This window comes from Epargyreus clarus, unplaced genomic scaffold (assembly GCF_041222505.1).
Source record: "Epargyreus clarus isolate Ecla_fem2 unplaced genomic scaffold, WU_Ecla_fem_2.2 ptg000032l, whole genome shotgun sequence".
Classification (NCBI taxonomy): domain Eukaryota; kingdom Metazoa; phylum Arthropoda; class Insecta; order Lepidoptera; family Hesperiidae; genus Epargyreus; species Epargyreus clarus.
In genome coordinates this window covers 1007881-1030148 of record NW_027332237.1, presented here as the reverse complement: position 1 = coordinate 1030148, position 22268 = coordinate 1007881, and the positions used below count along the sequence as shown (strand labels likewise).

General features: G+C 33.5%; 1 protein-coding gene across 1 annotated transcript in view; it reads left to right on the top strand.

The window, feature by feature from the left end:
- The first annotated feature begins 15976 nt into the window (after positions 1-15976).
- Positions 15977-22268, top strand: part of LOC140755100 (facilitated trehalose transporter Tret1) — a 103539-nt gene continuing 97247 nt past the window's right edge. The window contains exon 1 of the mRNA XM_073090298.1: positions 15977-16178. The gene's annotated coding sequence lies outside the window, so the exon portion shown is untranslated. The remainder of the gene's footprint in view (positions 16179-22268) is intronic.

Genomic DNA, 22268 nt, shown 5'->3' with positions numbered 1-22268 from the left:
ATAATATGTCTGCCCGTTGGTCTGTCTGTCACCATTTGTGCTGTCGTCCGCAGCATCGGGCCCTAACGACCCTTATTTGTCAACATCGGCCCTACAGATTAGGGTACAAAGGGAAACTAATGTCACATACTATATACGGTATTTGTGCACGTGATTTAAAGGTAGAACCCTCCGCGGTTCGACTCCGGCGGCAACACCGCCACACCTATTTCTGCCTCATAATAGCAGCGTTATGCGCTGCTGTGTTTAGGTTTGAAGGGTGTGGTAAGGGAGACATACCTTTCCGAGGCATTACAACTTATTCCTTAGGAGTAGCAGTGCATCTTTGGCCTACCTCAGATGAAAATCTAATCTTATCTAGGGTTGATTAAAGATTTCCATAGGCGGTAGCAGCCACTTACCATCAGGTGGATTGCTTGCAAATACTAAATTTTATAGTAGTTACTTCAAAATTTAAGGATTTTAAAAAACTGTCATCTCCTATTTTACCCTCTTAGGGGTAGAATTTTCAAAAGACCTTTCTTAGTACTTATTTACGCTATATAGCGAACCCACGTGTAAAATTTCAGAACTCTAAGTTGAGTGATTTTGGCTGTACGTTGATTTCTGAAAAATGTCGTTTAGTTAGTCAGTCAGTCAGTCACCTTGCTGTTTTATATATATATACAAATATGTTTTTATAATCTCCGTTTAATTTCCTTTCATTTGATACCCTACTCGATAGGTTCGGTTAACTTTTTTTTAAATGTGTTACTATTTCGCGCCAAATATCCGTTATTTTGATTTTTTTTAACACCTATCTAAGGACACTCGGGTCAATGACACTTTAACTGTTGAAATTCATCCAGCCGTTTGTTAGATCCGACCAAATAAAGAAAGACGAAGTTGAAGGTGGTAGAACCCTTTGTGGTTCGACTCCGGCGGCACCACCGCTACACCTATTTCTGCCTAATAACAGCAGTCTTAGGCGCTGCTGTGTTCCGGTTTGAAGAGTGCGGTAAGGGAGACATACTTTTCTGAGGCGTTCTAGTCTCCTAGCCAGCTAGTCCTCAGGGGTAGCGGCGCATCTTTGGCCGACCTCAGGTAGGAATATCTAATCCTATCTGGGGTTGATTACAGATGTCCATGAGCGGCAGTAGCCACTTACCATCAGGTGGAGTGCATGCTCGTCTGCTGCTCCTAAGTTATACAAAAAAGACAAACATACAAGATACGCGCGAAAAACATAACCCTTCCTTGGCAGTTGGTTAAAAAACGAATACATAAATTCTATCATCAAGTGAACTTTGCGACACAAAAACTGACAGATAAGATCGTGTAGCCCGGCATGGTGATAATGTACCGAATTATCGAGGCACGCCGGGTCACGGAGCTAGCTAGCGATAACGTAATGACGTGGATCCTGTCGATGTATACTGATTTAATACCTACAGACTATTTATATATAGAGATGTTATAAGAAATGATTAAAAATATATATTAAAAATCAATAGTATATATTTATACTAAAGGAGTCAGCGGAGCAGTCGAGCATGCCGTCCACCTGATGGTAAATGGCTACTTACGGTTTTGTAAGAACGTAAAATCTCATACTGCTCCTACAGTTAAGTTACTCGCTTTCAGTATGTACTTGTATTTGCATGCTGTCTTCACCTATAATTGTAATGACACTTACCTCTTTTCTCTGTATTTATCTGTATTGTTGCGTTTATTTGGTGTACATTATGTTGGTGATCATGAATCAATAAATAAATTTGAAGGTGGTATTCTACCACTGCCTCATAACAGCGGTGTTACTTTTCCGAGACGTTCCAGCTTAGTCATCAGGGGTAGCGGCGCATCTGTGGCCGATCTCAGGTAGGAATATCTAATTCTATCTGGGGTTGATTACAGATGTCCATGGGCGGCAGTAGCCACCTACCATCAGGTGGACTGCATGCTCGTCTGCTACTCCTATATTATAAAATAAATATTAAAAGTACTGAACACTACTCTGTGGTTTCAGATACTGTCAGTTACGCTGATAACGGTGGCGTTGGGGTTTCAAGGAGTTACTCTCGGCTTTAAATTGTTAAACCCACGAAATTAGAGGTGATAGGCTAAGATAAATTATGTATCTCTGACCTGAATGCAGTGATAGGAGAATGTGGGAGTGGTAGCTTAGTGGGTGAAAGTCAGCCTCCCGGAGGACCAAGGTTCGAATCCCGTTTAAATGTTCAGTTATGTGCGTATTAGAAATTAATGAGCATTTGATAAAACGGTGAAGGAAAATGTTATAAGGAAATCTACACGCCTTGAAGTAATTTAAAGTAGTTCTGTTCGAAAGTGTGTGAAGTATATTATTTAGGAATTGTTGTACTTTAAATTTTGAGAAATATCACCACAAGTAAAAATAAATTATATATTTTAGACTAATATTATCGCGGGGTAGTGAAATTTTAATTATTTATTTATTTCAATTATACAAGTAAATAAATATGATTTATTGTTTAAGATTATTTATTTCTCCAAAGATTTACAATCACTAACTAAGAAATGAGTTAAATAAATAAACCATTTCAATAATTAATAAATAAAAATTGTTAAATCATGAATAAATTAATAATAAATTGGCACTACCACAATTTAGATTAAGTGAAGTATCTAATTATTTATAAAATTATATTAGATTTGTTGACTTAAGATATAACGTACTTTAATCTTAACTAATAACTCTTGTTTAACATTCTCAAAATACGTTTAAAACACCTTAACATGTCCAATAAATATTTAACTGCAATACAGTTAAACGGAACGGTTTAGTGCAGTTTTATGAGTTAACGGGTCCAAACAATGTTAGCTTGTGTAACCGCCGCTTTTTACTAACTTTCACTGGCCAGTGGCTCTCAAATTTTTAGAACCTTAAAAATAAAGAGATATAATATACGAGCTTTTGCCCGCGGCTTCGCTCGCGTTACGAAGTAATATTTGCATCCCCTATTTTATCCCCTTGGGGGTAGAAATGATCAAAATCCTTTCTTAGCGGATGCCTACGTCATAACATCTACCTGCATGCCAAATTTCAGCCCGATCCGTCCAGTGGTTTGGGCTGTGCGTTGATAGATCACTATGTTAGTCAGTCATCTTTGAGTTATATATATTTAGATTGATTGATAATTATTGATAAAACGAACTTACCTGTATGTGAAGTTCTATCATAATTATGCGAGCTGCTCAATTCGAAGCGATTAATATTAACATATGTAGTACTGTTTCAGTTCTACGGCCATTTACACGATGAGTTTAAAAAAATAACGATAATATTAATCTGAAAACAGATAAAAAACACAAATAAATAGGTTTTACTTTGATATACATCACATTTCTTCCTTAATGACAGGTTGACATATATAGCTTCATTTTGTTTAAAGATTTTGGATACAAACTAGAAGCATACCACGAGGGGGGGTTTTGGGAGGGAGACCATATTAATCGCTTCGAATTGAGCAGCTCGCATAATTATGATAGAACTTCACATACAGGTAAGTTCGTTTTATCAATAATTATACTTCGCTGCTCAATTCTCGCGATTAATATTAACATATGTAGATGTTTAGAGACAATTGAGGTTTAGTTTGTATCCATCGTAAGTAACTTTTCAATAATAATATAAATAAACAGTTTAGGTTTAGGATCCCAAACTATCCAATGAAGTAAAAAATAATTAAAGGTTAGGTTAGGTTACTCTTAAGTTAATCAAGGCATCACACTAGAATTTAATATATTATAATGATAACTTTATTTAAATGTAACTTAATTCATTTTATTTAAGAACGCCAACGTTTGATTTATATTACAATTAAGTTATACTATTACATATCATAATATGCCAAATACTTTATTGCGAATCGAGTGAGCAAATAATAAATGTTGTTAAGATACTCATAACCTTCTATTATTTAATTTCGAAAATATTAACGAAGTCGAGCTCCATCAAGCCGTCTTTCGAATAACGTGAAAATTTAGACCGATACTTAGGATTTGAAATAGACGCGTGGCGTATGCTATAAGACACAAGACGATAATTTATAAAAAGTCATTAATTATTTATCAGAGTTGTTGAAACACACGGATATAAAATTATGTGCAATTAATTTCCTAAAAAACATTAAGTTGACGATGCTAGCAGTTTTAGAGTTAAGCATATTGAAATAATGCCCTTTACCCAAATTTTACCGAGAGTAAAGACTACCGAGTTTTCAAAACTAATAAAATAGTGATCACGCTATAATTTGCGAACTGCATTAGTTGTTAATTATATTCTGATATTTTAGTAATTATCTACGCAATAATCTGGACATACTATTGGAAAAAACTGATTTTTATAAATCTTTGCGTTCTATGACTGGTAACAAGCGCTAGCAAATTAATTTCTTTAATAGCGGTTGTAAACTTTACTCTACGTTCGGAATCAGGTAGACTAACATAAAAAAATATTGTTACATGTCACTTGAGATACAAATTGTCCTAAGTGAAAGTGTATTTTTGGGTACGGCGGACGTGATCTATAATGATACCTCTTTCATAAATCTTACGATTTTTACAGCCGTTAAGGCTACCATGTTTGCATCCTGGGGGCCTACCACCATCTTTTAAAAACATTATAGTTGAGTACTGTTGACAACTGAAAATGCCATATTATGTTTAAAAAGTTAACTTTCTTTAACGAGGTCGTGGTACGAAATTTCAATGTATGATTAAAATAATATTGTTTTAAGAGATGGTAGTAACCTCCGTGAAATATAAAGTTTTGTAAAAAACTAGTACTTATAATGTTTCAAACTTATGCATGAAATTAAACTATATTTTGCGTTACACAGTGAAATAACAGCAGCTATATAGTTGTAACAGTTGCATTATTCCCGAGTATTCGGGACAAAAGTATTAATACGGTGTGGTCTGAAGTAGCTCCAGCTACACGTGTATCATTAGGTTAAGTTTATCATAGTAAATAACATTTATGTGTTATGTGTTATGGAGTTTATTTCGCCGCTTGCACCTTGCGAAGTGGCGGTAGATGTATTGTCATCGAAGGAGCTCTATAAAGAACCAATGTTGAATAAAAAAAATATTTGATTTGAAAAACATTGTATCAATTGTAGAGGGTGCAACAATTCTTTTTACTAATTATTCCCGGATAATATGCATGCCACCAGGATAAGATTCTTGAGGGAGCTGTTTGAAATAGGTAAATGGAAATTAATAAATCATTAATCCGAATAAATGCTACGGTTTAGGAGCGACAATAAGGTATCATGGTCGAGTAGGCCAATTTGGTACCTCCAGTTACAATATATTATCCTTTACTAGATCGGTTATAATTTTGTAAAATAATATCGAATATGAAAATGCACAGTAATAATAAAATTTGTTCGAATTGCTATGAAAGCATCAATGTAATACGCGTATGGATCAATCAGGTCTCCATGACATATATTTATCACACTTAGCGTCTACTACGTCTAAGTAATTGCAAACAATTCTATTTCTGGAACTACAAAAATTGTAATTAAAAAAACTAGTTCAGTCATGTGTAAAGTATTATATATAGATTTACTAGAATGCTAGAAAAAACGTAAGTCGCTTACTCCCATTCCGAATCGATTTTGTGTTTTCGGAATTCAATATCTGCAATAAAATTATCATTAGATTATATATAGTAAGCAAAGACATACTTGACTTTTATGGCAACAGAAAATGGGGAAATTGTAAATTACCCATGTGATTAATGTATGAGATAGCTGTTAAGTTATTAATTAATTATCAATGAAAAAAGACAATTAGGAATGTTTTATCCAAAATATTAAAGGTAAATAATGTTATTAATAACTCTAAAACATTTATGTAATAGCAACACTCTTCATTGTTCCAAAGAAACCATAACCTCTTTTACCATTACCTATAGGTCATTATCCTATCCAGTTTTGGAAGCATCTGAAAATATCAGTATTGCATACATTGTATTGCGAACGCAACTAACAGAAGAATATATTATGCAGATTATATTATGTATATTTATTATACCACCCATATCATACTCAAGTTTTTCGTTACATAATTTAAAAAAATATCCTTATAATTCCGGTAACCAACATTTTAAAATCTTCCGAATGCATCCATCCATATACTACAGCATAACAAACCAATACTGAAATTCTTATAAATCTAACAGAGACCAACTTTTTTCCAATATGCGTCTTAGCTTCAATTATGCTCTCCTGTAAGTAAACTTACGTAAAATATAATATAATATATAATGTTCATATGCCGATTCAAATAACTTTTGCTATTTAAGTGATAATTAAACCGAAATTACTTTGTATTGAATAGTATTTATTACGTTTGTTTTATATTCAATAACAGATTAGATCAGTTTAGTAAATACCAGTGGCTCTACATTTTAGCCAAATGTAAATTAAAATTCATTACATACATCTCGAGTATCAAACTTCAAATATTTTTCCGAATAAATGGAAATGCGTCTTTTACATTCTACAGAATATTATTAAAATGATAAGTATGGATTATTATTCGTATTTATAACAATTAAGACTTATTGTTAGGTTTTAATATGTTCATACGTATGTTTATCTTTTGAAATGTAATGCATGAAATAAATTAGTTGAGTGTTTTCAAACTTAAAATAAACCTAAGGTAGTCATTAGGTTCATGATTAATTAAAAATGTAATCGAAACAACAAAGTCACCATCTACTCGGCGACATGGAGACATCGCGTCTTTATCTAATAAATTATTTATTGTGATTTTATCTAAGATGGATCATAACGACCCGATTGGCAAAATGGTTACCGGTCTGATGCGCAGAAGGTCCCAGGTTCCATTCCTGGCCAAGCACATATCCAAAGGATGAACCCAAATTGACGTTTTGGATCTAGGTATTTGTATATTTGTCCATGCCTATTCATGGCATGGTTCCCCTGCACCTAGTGCGGGGCTAAGGCCAAAAAAATCCTTTTTTGCGTCCCGTAAGGGACATAGCTGAGATTAAAACCTATTGCAGTCTCTCCGTGAAAGTCCTGTCGATGCGATTTAGATGTCGTCTCCGCCGCCAGATGAACCTCCGGTGCTATTTTTCTACCTTAGTTACTTCTAAGACAGGATAAGGCTTCACCAAATAGAAAGAATGCCTTTTGGTCTCGTTTAAAGTCCTTTAAATTTATTATTTAAAGTGGAAGTAAGAAATAAAGCCCCGCATTTTTGTATCGATATAATGGGAATCGCATATTAGCCTAGAGGCGTTATATGTGCTTCCTTAATGTTAGCTAGTGTCAGATTTATCTGACATCAAAAAAACTGCATGGCATAAAGTACGCTTTATGAGTTTGTTAGGTATGACACTATGAAGTCCTTTTCCAATTACAGTTTCCAATGTTCAGTAGGTGACTTGCTTAATAAGGGCAATGTGCCATAATCAAGAGGAGATTCCTCTACAGTTGAACATTGACTGTCATTAGTACCAGGTACCGGACAGGTGCAGGACGCAGCATTTTTTCCGATTGTTTTGACATTTTATTCGATTTCAGTAATCCTAGTACGGATTTGTGAAGGCAATGATCCTCTTATATCATTCGCATCACATTACTGTATACGACCAATAAACCATTAAGATTTTACCATGGAGGTAGCAGTCCCCATATGTACTGCTCGCACCATAAATAGTCGATACAGAAAAAGTAAGAATTCGTATTTCGTGAAGGTAACAATCCCAATGTATTGTTCGCATCATTTTGAAAGATAAGACTTCAACATTCCTTCCATTCCTCAAAATTCTTGAACACTTACCAAGTGTGTATCAGTTATAATTACTATTTTTTGTCAGCTTGCGAATCTTTCTCAATGCATATCCATCAGTATCTACGTATCTTCCGTGTTTCTTCCCCATGTTTAAAGCACTATTACTTTTTTGCGTGTTGAGGCCGCGACACGAAAACAGAATATGAAGCTATATATGTCAACCTGTCATTAAGGAAGAAATGTGATGTATATCAAAGTAAAACCTATTTATTTGTGTTTTTTATCTGTTTTCAGATTAATATTATCGTTATTTTTTTAAACTCATCGTGTAAATGGCCGTAGAACTGAAACAGTACTACATATGTTAATATTAATCGCGAGAATTGAGCAGCGAAGTATAATTGCAATGAAAAACATAAACATTAAAAAGTAAGATATAGGCCAAAGGAGTCATTATTATAATGAGGTAATATTTGTGTTTGAAAAACCGTTAAGTTTTTTTACTTTAAAGTTGAGAAAATTAAAATAAATATATATAATATATTATTTATTTCATTTTCTTTCTGCATTGCACCCACAACTTATTGTTATAATTTTAATCCATTTTATTTTTGTAGCTGGTGGAACCATAATTTTTATTTAACCAAATAAAATTAATAAGGTCAGTGATTCCAAAACTATCTGTTTAAATAAATATTTGTGTGACCTTAAAACATAAACTTTGTCTGTTTGAACATTTTAACCGCTACTGTGTTCTAGTTAGAAGGGTGTGGTAAGGGAGATATACTTATCCCAGCATCCCAGCTTAGTCCTCAAGGGTAGCGGCGCATTTGTAGGCGTCCTCAAGTATAATCTAATCTTATCTGGGTTTGATTACGTCCATGGGCGGCAGTAACCACTTACCATCAGGTGAACTGCATGCTCGTCTGCTACTCTTATATTATAAAAAACCTCGCTTATATACAGAGTAAATTCCAACACACCAGCGCCACAGAGCCATAAGCGCGTTGCACAAACATCATAACTTGACACAGAAAACTTTCCTCTCTCAAAAATGACGGCCAAAAGTGTATCGAGTGTCGATTACAATACTTGATACAGATTTTCTAATCGCACCCAGACTATTGTTCCTTGTTCTAGAAAATGCGAGGCAAGTGCGAGAGGGGCTACTGTGATTCCGTACAATAAATAAGTGTTAAGTAAGATTCGAAAGATATAAAACCATAAACCATAAATGGCAATTTTATGATATTTCTATATTTTAAAATATAATTTTATATAACTATATAAAATTTTATATTTTTTTATATATAATATATTTAATTATCCATTACATTTAACTAAATGTAATGGATAATTAAATGTTTTTTTATTAACTTTCAGAATGAAATTTAAAAAGGTTCTTTTTAGCATAGTAAAAATAACGAACCTAATGAAGAAAATTGAAATATACTTAATATTTAATTATTTTGTTTAAATATTCTAATAATTCGTAAATTATAAAATCACTAGTTATTAACAATTTTGTTTTTTTTTATTATTTTAAATTAAAATATTGGCGTAGGTTTAAAAATTTAAAAATCCTCTTATTTTTGAGAATTGTTAATTAATTAAAAACATATAAACATTAAATATTAAAAATCGACATTTAATATTTAAACAAAGCAGTGACATTTTATATTTTCGGAACCTAAGAATAAATTGATCTATTAGCATGTTTATATTAGGGTCCACACTACATAAGGGCCTAATAACACACGGAACCCTAAAATATGAATGTCAATTGAACCGGAACACTTAGTTAGTGAAGTTCAAGGATCGCTTAGAGCTGATCACTTAATACTTTCTTGACGCTTTGCTTCCAGAGTGTGTCAAGTGATGCAATTTTACTAATCTGATACACATCCCGTTTGTGTATTATTTGGGACCATCCATCATTCTTTAGCTGCAACTCTTGTCTCTTAGAAACACAGTCAACAGTGCTTTATTAATTATATGTAAAAATGATGGCATTTAAAAAAAAAAGAGTAATAATTATTAGGAAAAAAGGACAAACCCACTGAGTTTCTTACCGGACATGCTCAGTTGAGGTCGAGTTCCGATCCGGTGTTTAAGATAATATTGTAACTGAAAATTTGTAAGGGCCACCGTAGGCCTATACAAAATAAAACATCGTGAGGAAACCTGCATACCTGAGAGATTTATAAAAAATAAAAATAAATCTCAAAGGTTTGTGAAGTCTACCAATACGCAATGGCCAGCGCGGTGGACTGTGGTCTAATCCGTATAGTAATGGGTTGTTGATGAATGGCACATACTGTGGAGTCAACAAAACTGATTGATACAAATTATATTAATACGTATATACATATCGATTATTGCCAGTATAAAATCCAATATTCTTCTTTTAAGACAACAGGAAAATTCTATCGTTTTCCATCTTTTGTAACTTTGCAGCTTTTTGCAGTTCCAGCGAAAAACTTTTAGAGTGGTTTTTTGTGTCAGCTGAATTCTTACTGGGAGAATTAAAATTTAAAATTATTTTCGAAAATTTTAAATCTTTGAATGTTTTGAAGACTTAATTTACTAACATCATCGAAATTGAATGAGTCGGCTAAACAAATAGATATCAAAATACAAAAATAACTTTACGATTTTTTTTTAAACAGATACGAAAATATAAAAATAAATTCCATGGGGACCTAAGTATATCATTTTAACCCAATATTTAGGGTCTCAAAGAAAATTAAATAAATGGCATAATAAAAATGTATCCCACACACTTGATACTCCGGAAGCTTAGAAGTGGTCTAATGATAGTACTATCTATTAGCAAAGTAGGTGACGATGTCCGTCCGTCCTTCGAAATACGCGTCCCAAAATAAGATAAGATATAACAAAATATGAAACTGGATAAATGAATGAAGGAATGAAAGAACGAAGGAACTTATTAAATAAGGGAATAATGAACACTACAGAACAGAAATGATCAGAAGAAAGATAGAATTAAATAACAATAACACGAACGAAGTAATAGATACAGAAAAGAATGGATGAACGGAAAACTTGGAGAAAAAAGGATGATACGATGAGTGAAGAAATTAAATATTAATTTAAAGGTAGAATTCTTCGCAATTCGCACTGTTACCGACCTCAAATGGCGACGACCGACGATCCCTGCCGACTGCTGCAACCCGTTGCCAGCGATGTATGAAGTCACTGGTCGCTAAGCTACCTTCCTTACCCGATATTAATTTCAATAACTTTTGCCTATGTCAATTTTGGAAATGTGATAAGCAACATTTGGTTAAGAATGATTATTACTAGTGGGTATCTTCAAGCATAGCAACTATGACGTCCTTTTTAGAATTTCTAACAGGTGTTCATAAGCTTTCCTTGGCAAAAAGGCGCTGTTATTGCAAAGCTATTTCATCAGCGCACACCTTTATTTCACTATTAATCATTATTATGAGCGAGCCATTAATAAAATTATCACATTGAGCCGCTATTAATACGAATAAAATAGCCATTTTAGAGCTTCTGGCCATAATTACCTAATATTGGCCAATCAATAGACAGATATCCGAGTAATTGACAACCAATCTGAATATTTATGAACGCTAGAGAAATACAGTTTCATAACTTGAATCGAATCTATTCGAATAAAATTGGTCTGTCGGAGTTTATCAGTAATTTCAAACTGCAATTTTTAATGCTACTTTTTGTATGATACTAAAAGTTTTAAATACAATCGTATATTTTTATTAAGAACCTACTGTGGATGGTAATGTTTGATCGTTGTATGTTGTACGTTTGTCTCATTCTTTGGGACACTACAAATTTTAACATATGATGTGTCGTTGAACTTGTCTAAAATGTGGGAGTGAAATGTGCTGTATGTTGAAAGTCGGGTTTTTTTAAATAATAATTCTCTAGATTTCGCGGATCGATTAATATTATTAATTGTTTGCAAATGGATCTTTTTTACGAAACTTCGAGGTAATGGTAGAGATTCATCTCTACTGCTTTTATAAAAGTATATTTATATTGTAATGTATCATATTGTAGTTTCAGTTACCTTTAACCAGAGATCCATCTCTAACCTTGTCTTAATGTCTCGTCATTCATTTATTCATAAATAGAGTACCATAGAATTATTTAACGTCAGAATTACTATTATTCTTGTATCCAAAATCGATATAAATCTAAATCGGTAATGCTGGGCGATGATAAGTTAAGGAGTTAAGTGGTAATTTATTTAATGATTTTCTAATAGCCGTGTTTCTTTATTATTTTGAATACTTACCTTTTATTACTTTGTATTTTGCAATTTATTGGCGTCAATAATTACGACCAGGCTGAGCCCTTTCTAAGGTACAGCGGTAACCTTTCTAAGTAGCTAGCAAAGCAAAGGTTTCCAACAAGTAAGGCTTGATGTATACTCTCATACTGCTCTCATGAAAGTGGTGAAGCTGTAAGGGCCGACGACCCAGGGGAAGGGAGCGTTGACGTATGGTACAATGGGATGTGTTTGTGTTTCTTATAGGGTTTGGGGGGAGAACGACTCTCCAAAGATCTCTTTTTTGGTGACGCAAAATGGTAAAATACTAAATGTGCACGACGATTTTTAAAGGGGAAGGGGACAACTAACTCTAGAGAATTATTATAGAAAGAAAAAAATGCCCTATGTAATAAAGGTAACATAAACATTATGATACATGACGATATTAATATACGAGTATGAAAGCAGTGGTAGTAGTTTTAAGAATATTAGGTGAAGCATGCTTCGTTTTGTTACTAAAATAAACAAGTATCACGAATAATCCGCTTTGATGAATCAGCCAAAAGACGATAAAGAATTATTTTTGAATCGCGTCGGAAAATACGTGCGTCGCTATTAAGAAGAAATTTACAGATTACTAGACTACACTTTTATTAAAAAATAACAGCTATAATATAGATAAGTATAGATATCTCACCGCCTTGTAATTTAAGGAAGTCATTAAATAACTTAAACTTAAACGTTTAATGGCTGTCAAGTCGAAATCGAAGAAAAAGTGCGAAGAAATATCATTACATTCGTAAATGATCTAAAAACTACATTTTTTTCACATAGATCAAACTCTGCAAAATTACCATATTTCATTAACATATTTCAAACACATTTACATATTTTAAAGTTGTATTATGGTTTAATATCATAAATCGAAAAACCTCAGATTTTTTTTGTATGTGTTGTTGTAGCCACACATATACATACTCTGTAAACATTTCAAGTGTTTATCTATAACGGTTCAGAAGATAAGAAAATAAGAGTCCTGTGAAAGACGAATAGACGTACATAGGGCCAGACGGATAGACAGAATCTTTAGTTATAAGGTTTCGTTTTTATCCTTTGGGCACGGGGCCCAAAAAATAAAAAATTCGTCATCTCATGGCCAAGACTTTCCTTACAATTTAAAATACATGTTACAATTCGTTAAACCGTTTGGAGGCGTGGCAAAAAGATAAAAACATACGCTCCAAAAACCAAAAACATTACTCTCCGGTGAAAATACTTGTCTTAGAGGATATGTAAAGGTATTTGACTCTGCGGCGACACCACCAACACACTGTGTCGCCATCATAGACTTAGAATGTTTTAGCTACGTCGCCATACAGTCTAGACAATTGCAATTGCAATTGTTGCATTTTGTTTTGAAGAGAATTCTAAACGCGAGCGAATTTAGTGTTCAAACACTGTGATTCACCACTTCTTTTTTATAATCTATGAGTAGCAGACATGCAGTCTTCCTGATGGGAAGTAGTACTGCCGCCCATGAACATCTGTCATCAACCCTAAATAAAATAAGATTCCTATCTGAGGTTGGCCACAGATGCGCCGATTCCCTCTGAGAAATAAGTTTATGAGAGGCATTGGTGCCGCCGGAGTCGAACTACAGGGGGTTCTACCTTCAAACTTCAAGTCTTCAAGAGCACTGTGATCCACCTTTTCTATTACTATTAGGAACGTATGGTTGGGAGACTGATAAAACAGATATACTAACCATACACTAACGAATATTATCAAGGAACGCATATACTATCAAGCTTAGATTCTAAATCTGCTTAGAAGTTTCGGATCATTACAATGTTATCACTTGAAGGCTTAAAACAAAAAAACAACCCACGTGCTCAAATAATTGAACAAAGCGTGCCACCCCGTGGTAGAGACGAAAAAATACGAGCAATTACGATATGCCATTCAAATCCTCTCATTATTCCCATTCAACGCACAATAATAGATGAAATAAGTTCAAACTCGAAAAACGACACAAGTGTTTCAATACATTCACGGGAAACTATCCCTTATTAACACACATTTATGACGATAATGCTGTAAACATTGATACATGTGATATATTGTAATACATGGAAATCAATGTGCATTCTTCCCATGCTTTTAAGGGAGGTCTGACGGTTAAATTTAAACTTTATGGAAGTAATGGTAGAGTTTTTATTCATTTCAGTTAAGTATTGGTCATTGAGTCATGGATTAATTTTAACTAAACTAATGATTAGGTCATACACAGAAGTGTGAAATGGTTGTGGTCGTGTGTATTTTAATTTAAGTCTAAAGTTCAATAAATGTGTACGTATACGGTCGGAAGATCATTATTGCACAAGCATTGCAAAATTGCATTGAGGAAATATTAATAACGAATGATAAAGATGTAACAAATAAATTACAAATAAGTTTTAATATTTCTGATAAAACCAGCAGTACATGATGCTCGTCTGCTCAAATCTCGACGCTTATATGCACACATACTCTCATATATAATAGAAGGCGATAGACAACGAGAGAGAGAAAGAGAGAAAGTCGCATGGAAGGGGAATATGACGGTTTTTCCTTACGTGACAATTTTTACCAAAATCCACCTTAAGAACCTTTGATGCAATAATACATAGCTACAACATGATGCATTCCATCTTAGTCCAAAGGTGACAATGAGATGCAATAAACCACAAGCGAAACCTCAACAAATCATAAATCAATTCTTAAATAATATAATAAATAATTAATTAATACTATTTGTGAAATTATACAGCTGTTTAAAATTGCTGTTTAAAAGCCATTTAGGATTTAGGGGTATACTGAAATTGCGATCCAACTTCATTGTTAGATAACTATGATCATAGGATTTATTATCATAAAAGTTTATGAGATGCATGACTCATTAAGAAGACGTGTAGACTAAATTTATAACAACTAAGTGTGCAACATAAAAACAATGATGAAATATCATTAAAACATAATATAATATTATTATAGAGGAAAATGCTAGCATGTTTCATAGAGTTAATATTCACTTGAGGAAATAAAGAATTAATTATGTATGTTTAAAAATGTATGCTTATATAACTGTGGTTTGTATGGAAGGAAAAAATAAACATTATATAACTTATAACGCTAGGCTATAAGTTATATTGTTGTATTGTTTGAGGTCATATTAAAGTTTATCCATATTTTTTTTGTTTGAACGATATTTACAATATTAACAAAATTAGCAATAGGTAAATTAAATTTATTATTCAAATTAGAAATATAAGTAAACAAAAAAATGTAATGACCTGATTAAATACATAAAAAATAAATGGCAGACTCACTAATTACAAATTAATTAATAAGTCGATTTCAATTAATGATAACAGGAATAAATTGCTGTAACAATTACACAAGGTCACATAAATAGATCAGTTCATCTTCTATAATACAAAACGGCGTTTAAAAATGTTCACAATTCTTAGAAATTGTATCACGGTAATAAAATATAAGAACAAAAAGAGCCGAAAGCAAATAACAATGAATCATACTTGTTAAACGAGACAAACACTTAAAAACTAAGGACTACGCTAACATATCAAGTTGTTGAAAACATTAATTAAGGTTACAACATAAACGAACGGCGACCATCCGAAAGCTCTATGAGTCGAGTTTATTTTTCATTCATACGAACGACAAATACAAGTAACCGACTTACTAACACAGATAAGGGATATAAGTGAGTATAGAATTGAAAACAAACTGTCCTGTCACTGTGTACGGTTGAGAATTCAACGCGAGCGTTTGATAATGCTGCACATGGGGTATAGTAAACACCGAAGCGAGACGCCGGCGCACCGTCAGTCAGACACTGATAGTTCAGTTGTAAGCAGGCTATAGAGAGCCACGCGCCGACCGGCTCACGCGCACGCGATCGAAAATCGAATAATAAATCGGGTGTCCCACAAGGGTGAATTTTCGGACCAGTGCTTTTTAATATGCGCATTCGCTAATTTCTGTATTACGTGTATTGAAAGTGAGTTGTTCCGTGGTCCAGTGACTGCTTGCTGATTACATGGTGAGTGATTTTGAAACGTTTCTTGCATCGGCATTTGAATGAGAGCATTGTTTAGGAGGCGGGAGGTCTTTTTGTTTTAAAACGCCGTTAGCATCAATGGCACTTTCATCTCCGTTCGTTTTATTTACAAGTTTATCAAGTTCTAATTAGAGAGCAGTAAATGTGTTAATGCCGGGTATAAAGTTTTATGGGTTTTAGCTCGAAATGTAAAGTTTATCTGGACTATAACCGTTTAGTGTAGTCATGTACTTGAACTTCTATGGGGCGACTTTTGTTTACGTTCAACTCGTTTGTCTACATCGTTAAATCATTGCGGGAATTCAGCGATAACTTCGGTGAATTATGAGCCAAGGTTTTATGGAGCTTGAAGAATTTTCCATACCGACTGATTGATGAGATAAATTTTATTTTCTCCTATAACAGCATTTATTAACGTCTATATTTTACGAAGTTTAATAGTTCGATCCATCACAGTTCCGGAAGTTTATAGTTTAAGATGCAGATTTGTTTATTTATGAAACCTTGTGGTTTGAATGAACCTCGCGAAATATTATCTTATCTTTTAAGATAAAATGTAACGGAACGATTATATTTATAAACTTCCAGTAGTAACTCCTTGAATTGATTAACGATTGATAATAGTTATGGGCGTTGATAAATTAGGTAGCGATAAAGGGTTTTTTAACTGGAAAATTGTAATTAGTTCACATACTAAAATTAGGTAGTAAAATGATGTAACTTAGCTAAATATTTAAGTAATAAGATTTGGGTGTGGGAGTAGATTGGACTTACTTATATCTCCTTTTTTTTATTTATATAAATCTAATATTTTTGTATATAACTCTTAACACGGATGATAGTCCACATTTCGTTCTTTTAAAGTCATAATTGTCCTTAATATAATCCACACAATTAATTTTATATTTCTAAAGATTTTTCATATATACATTTCTCATACATGAAATTACTACAGCAAACACAATTAATTGAAGCTGTGACATTAATTTATGGCATTGATCCTTTAACAACAATTAAAACAGTCAATACATTTCTATTAACCTACATTGCAGATCGTAAATTCTGAAACGTAGATACATTCGCAAAGCAATTAAATAATTCACTGCCAATGATAATAAGGCATGACCTCTCGCAGGACATTGATGTGTCTCAATGAAATCGTGTAGTTTACCTTTCTCAGAAGGTGAAATAGTTATGCGTTAGGTTCTAATGATAGTGTGCAATTTAATCTGTTTATCTGTATATTTATTATAATTGAAGGGCTTCTGTATAAAGAGAATTATATAATTCCAATTATCATAAGCTCTCGTATAAGTAACGTTTCTAAAGGAAATATTATTGTTAGTTTATATTTGTTAACCAAATTTTGGGTAATTGAACCTATGAAATTAAATTTCTTTTAAACTTTTGTAACTTTAATTAAAATTTTAAATTCTTATTTCTTAATATTTCATAAAATAAAGATATAATTTTTTGGAACTTTTCCAAATCAATGTCTGTGAAGCTTAATTTTTTGTCATCAATCTTCTATTTTTATTTATTATATTATAATTATTTTAAAAATAATTAGTAATTCTATGTTTGATGTCCATATGTTGAATATTTGATATTTATTTAACTCATCATATTTAAGTTTTCACATCCGTCTATCCGTCTGTCGGTCATGGTCGAGATTGTTACACCTACGGTATAAGATGGCGTGTTCGAAAAGTATTTCCGAAGCGACTACGATTAGTCAGGAACTTGTAGAACTTATGTTTTGATTTTTATAACCATCAATAAGTTATCGACGTCATCAATTGAACATAATAATTTCTCGACTTTTTAAATGCTGTTATTATTTTTAAATGAAATATACTTTTGTTTCCACATTTATGCCATATTACTGCTGTAGTTCATGCCTTTATCTTTTTTATATTTGATCGAACCTAACGATAAAGCAGACGCGCTGTGAGGGAAAGTAGTCAACGCCGCCTATGGACATTTGCAACACCATAAGAGTCGCCAGTGCATCGCCGGCTTTGAAGGAGAGCTCTTTTTGCACCATTTTTCAAGACCTCCATGTCATTTTTGTGGTAACGTAGGCGTGATGTTATGAGGCTTCAATCCTTCATTCTTTATCTTCGATTTTAAAACCCTGTGATATCAGACTCCTACATTATTTAAATTTACCTTTTTGAGTGACTATGCCATCGAGACTCATTCTATTTCATTTCTTAACATTCTAAATTTTTTCGTCCAAAACATTTTCGAAAAAACAAATGACCTACATTTCCGTATCTATTGTGTCGTCTGTTGTTACACGTGCGAATGTTTCTGTACATACGGAAGACAAATCGTCTCCATATGGTGCACATTAACTGGATCTACATCGTAGATAGGAATTCGTTCATAATAATTCCTTATATTGCTGATATAAGTAAGAAAACGTTTAAGGAATATTTTAGGAAGTAATAAATAGATAATTAAGTATTCCGTAGAATAATTATTTAGTGTCTACATTTAAACTTGTGTGCAGTTCAAAATATATATATTATATGTCTATATTTTACACTACTTCAAAAATATATTTTAACGGTAAAATATTTGTGAATTAAAGAATTTTTTTTTAATTAATTAACCATCATTTACCCATAACTGTGTCACTGCTGGCTGGGTATCTTCCAAAACCGAATTTATAGACTTCACATTGAGAACTTTTTTTAAGATCTCTCTTGTCACAATGTGTTATAAAAAAACATTCACTAAAATATGGTTTATGACGTAATAATCCTCTTATAAACAAATACCTAAAAGTGTTACATAAAATTGTTTTTCGCACCGCCTGCCTCCGCCGGCGGTTGAACCCGGAACTATTCACTTGGCACACTTTTTACCAATGAGCCATTATATCTGATCTCAAAACGGGATCACTGCGATATGAATATCTTATACAATGATATTTGTATGTTATATTGTGTAATTGTGGTTGCGTTATTAAATATTAAGAAATATTATGAAGGTGGTAGAACCCTTTGTGGTTCGAATCCGGCGGTACCACCGCCACACCTACTGCCTAATAACAGCAGTGTTAGGCGCTGCTGTGTTCCGTTTTGAAGGGTGTGGTAAGGTGAGACATACTTGCCGAGGCGTTCCAGCTTAGTCCTCTAGGGTAGCGGCGCGTCTGTGGCCGACATCAGGTAGGAATATCTAATCCTATTTGGGGTTGGCTACAGATGTCCATGGGCGGCAGTAGCCACTCAGCATCAGGTGGACTGCACGCTCGTCTGCTACTCCTATACTATAAAAAGTATGTATATACGTAGGAATATATATAGTAGGCGACGATGACTTTCCATCAGGTAGACCGTCTGCCTCATCGATTAAGTACGAGTTTTATGTAAGAAATGTACAGTCTTCAAATTTTGTAATATTAGTTCATAGCTCTTATCAAGTAGGAAATGTGCGGGCGACATATTTTGAAAACACTCATGTTTATAAACTTATTGTTGAGAAATTTTGTAACCTTCCGGAGTTGTTTGTTGTTGAAAAACATCGTAGCTTTGTTTATCGGGAAAAAGGAAAGAAAATGAGGATATTTTTTATTACAACACATTAAGTGGCATATAAACATGTTATATGCATATTAAATCAAATCATTTTTTTTATTCAAAATAGGTTCTTTACAGAGCACTTTTTGAATGTCAGTAAAACCTTGTGAAGTGGTGGTACTTCACAAGGGGTTTCGTTATGAAGAAGAAGCGGCGAAAGAAACTCCATATCACACTTCTTTAAAAAAAAATTAATAAATGTTTTTTTACAATGTTAAACTTAACCTAATGGTACATGTGGAGCTGGAACTACTTCAGACCACACCGTTTTGCCAGTTAAATAATCACTTACTTAGTTTAACGACATGTTTGAACTTTTTTCTGTGAAATTCAAAATGTGGTCGGGTATTTTATTTTAATTTATTATTACACTCATCATTGACCTATTACTGTCCCACTGCTGGGCACGGGCCCTAATCGTTCTCAGAATGAGAAGGATTAGGCCATAGTCCACCGCGCTGGCCAAGTGCGTATTGGTAGACTTTATATACTTTTGAGATTTTTTCAATATCTCTCAGGTAGGTATGTACCTAGATTTTCTCATTGTTTTTTTCACCGTCAAAACAAGTAATAAGATTTGAATATGCACACAACTTAGGATACTTGCCTGGGGTCGAACTTGATACCGCTCGATTGAGAGGCCGCTCTCAAAAACCTACGTAAAATTACAAAATATTAATTTTCGTTACTTAAAATTGACCTTTTTTAACCCTAAAATGGTAGCATTGTACTTGGAGCACTTATGGTACTTCTATTAGCACTACCCGAGTACGGCTCGGTAAATACTTCAGTTACTGACGGAGAAACGTTAAATAAATCTTATTAAATAGTTAGCGCATACAAAAGCAGACATAACTTAAGCATAGCATCGAAAGAATTTTGAAAGGCAGCCAGCCAGCCATATTTTTTTTTTACTTCTTTTTTTATAATATAGGAGTAGCAGACGAGCATGAAGTACACTTGATGGTAAGTGGCTACTGCCGCCCATGGACATCTGTAATCAACCCCAGATAGGATTAGATATTCCTACCTGACGGCTGCTATGAGGCAGAAATAGGTGTGGCGGTGGTGCTGCCGGAGTCGAACCACAAAGGGTTCTACCACCTTCAAACCAATAAGATTGAAATGTTTTTTCATCTTTAACTAACGCAACATATCATTCATCCTGATGCCGATCATAGACGCGTTGTCACTGCTGAGGTCTTAAATGGTCGTTTCATATAAGTAAGCCGTTGTTGGTTGAGTTTAGTCACCAGCGGTCACCCATCCGACTTTTGACACCAGACATTGAATTCTTTCGAAAAAATAACCAATCTGATTCTTTCCAACGTTATACTTTTGCGTACTTTGAAGTAATTACGTGAAAGTAAGTTAACTACAAACTAACTGCACCAAGCAAAGGTTAAACGGTTATGCCGAAACCAGATTTATGAATCAGACCGAATGGAAGTTCAAAATTTTTGTTTTTTTGGTCACAATTAATGTATTTTTAATATAAGAGGCATCAGAGTTTTTATTTTTGTAAACGTTTGCAGTCCATTTGTGATTATGTGGTCACTGCCGCCCATGCAAAAAGCAACAGCATATCTACCTAATTCCTTTAGAGCATATGTCATTTTTCATTATTGGTCTATATTATCTTATATATAAAATGCTCGTGTCACAATGTTAGTTACCGTACTGCTCCGAGACGGCTTTACCGATTTTCACCAAATTTTATATGCAGATTCAGTAGGTCTGAGAATCGGCTACTATCTATTTTTCTTACCCCTAAGTGATAAGGGTTGTTCACCCTTAACATTTTTTTATTTATATGGCAAAACAACGTCAAGAATCTAGACAAATAATGAAATATGACATCATCTGTTAATATTGATAAATCTAGACTCTAGATTAACACCTCTTACTTCGAAGGGTACCATACATGATTTAAAATTATTTTAATAATAATTTATTTAATTAAGCATGTCATTATTGTCTTACAAAGGCACACATAGACAGGATATTTAATTAAATATTTAAATCTGTACCTACCCGGGGATCGAACCTGCTCACCTCACACGTCAGTCGGTGATTTCTCAGTATGTAAAAGACACTTTACTTAAGTGCATACTTAACATTTCCATATTTATCACTGTGATTATTTCACGATTAAATAATCATGAACATTTTCCATTAATCCTGTTGACAGGCATTCACGAATGCATTGATTATAGGTTATTAACACAAGCCAGAGGTCAAAGCGCGGAACTAAATCCCTGACAGATATAGGGCGGGACTAATGGCACCGGTAAATATATCGGAATTAAATGAAATGGGATGAAATGAAACGGAATGTGATGAAATGGAATGGGATGAGACGAGATGGAAATTCAAATTCAAAATTCAAATTCAAATTTTTATTGCTCATGCATACAGTACATAATTATGGTGTTACAAGTAGGGTATTCGAACATGCATGTACCCTGCTAGGGCATTGCAA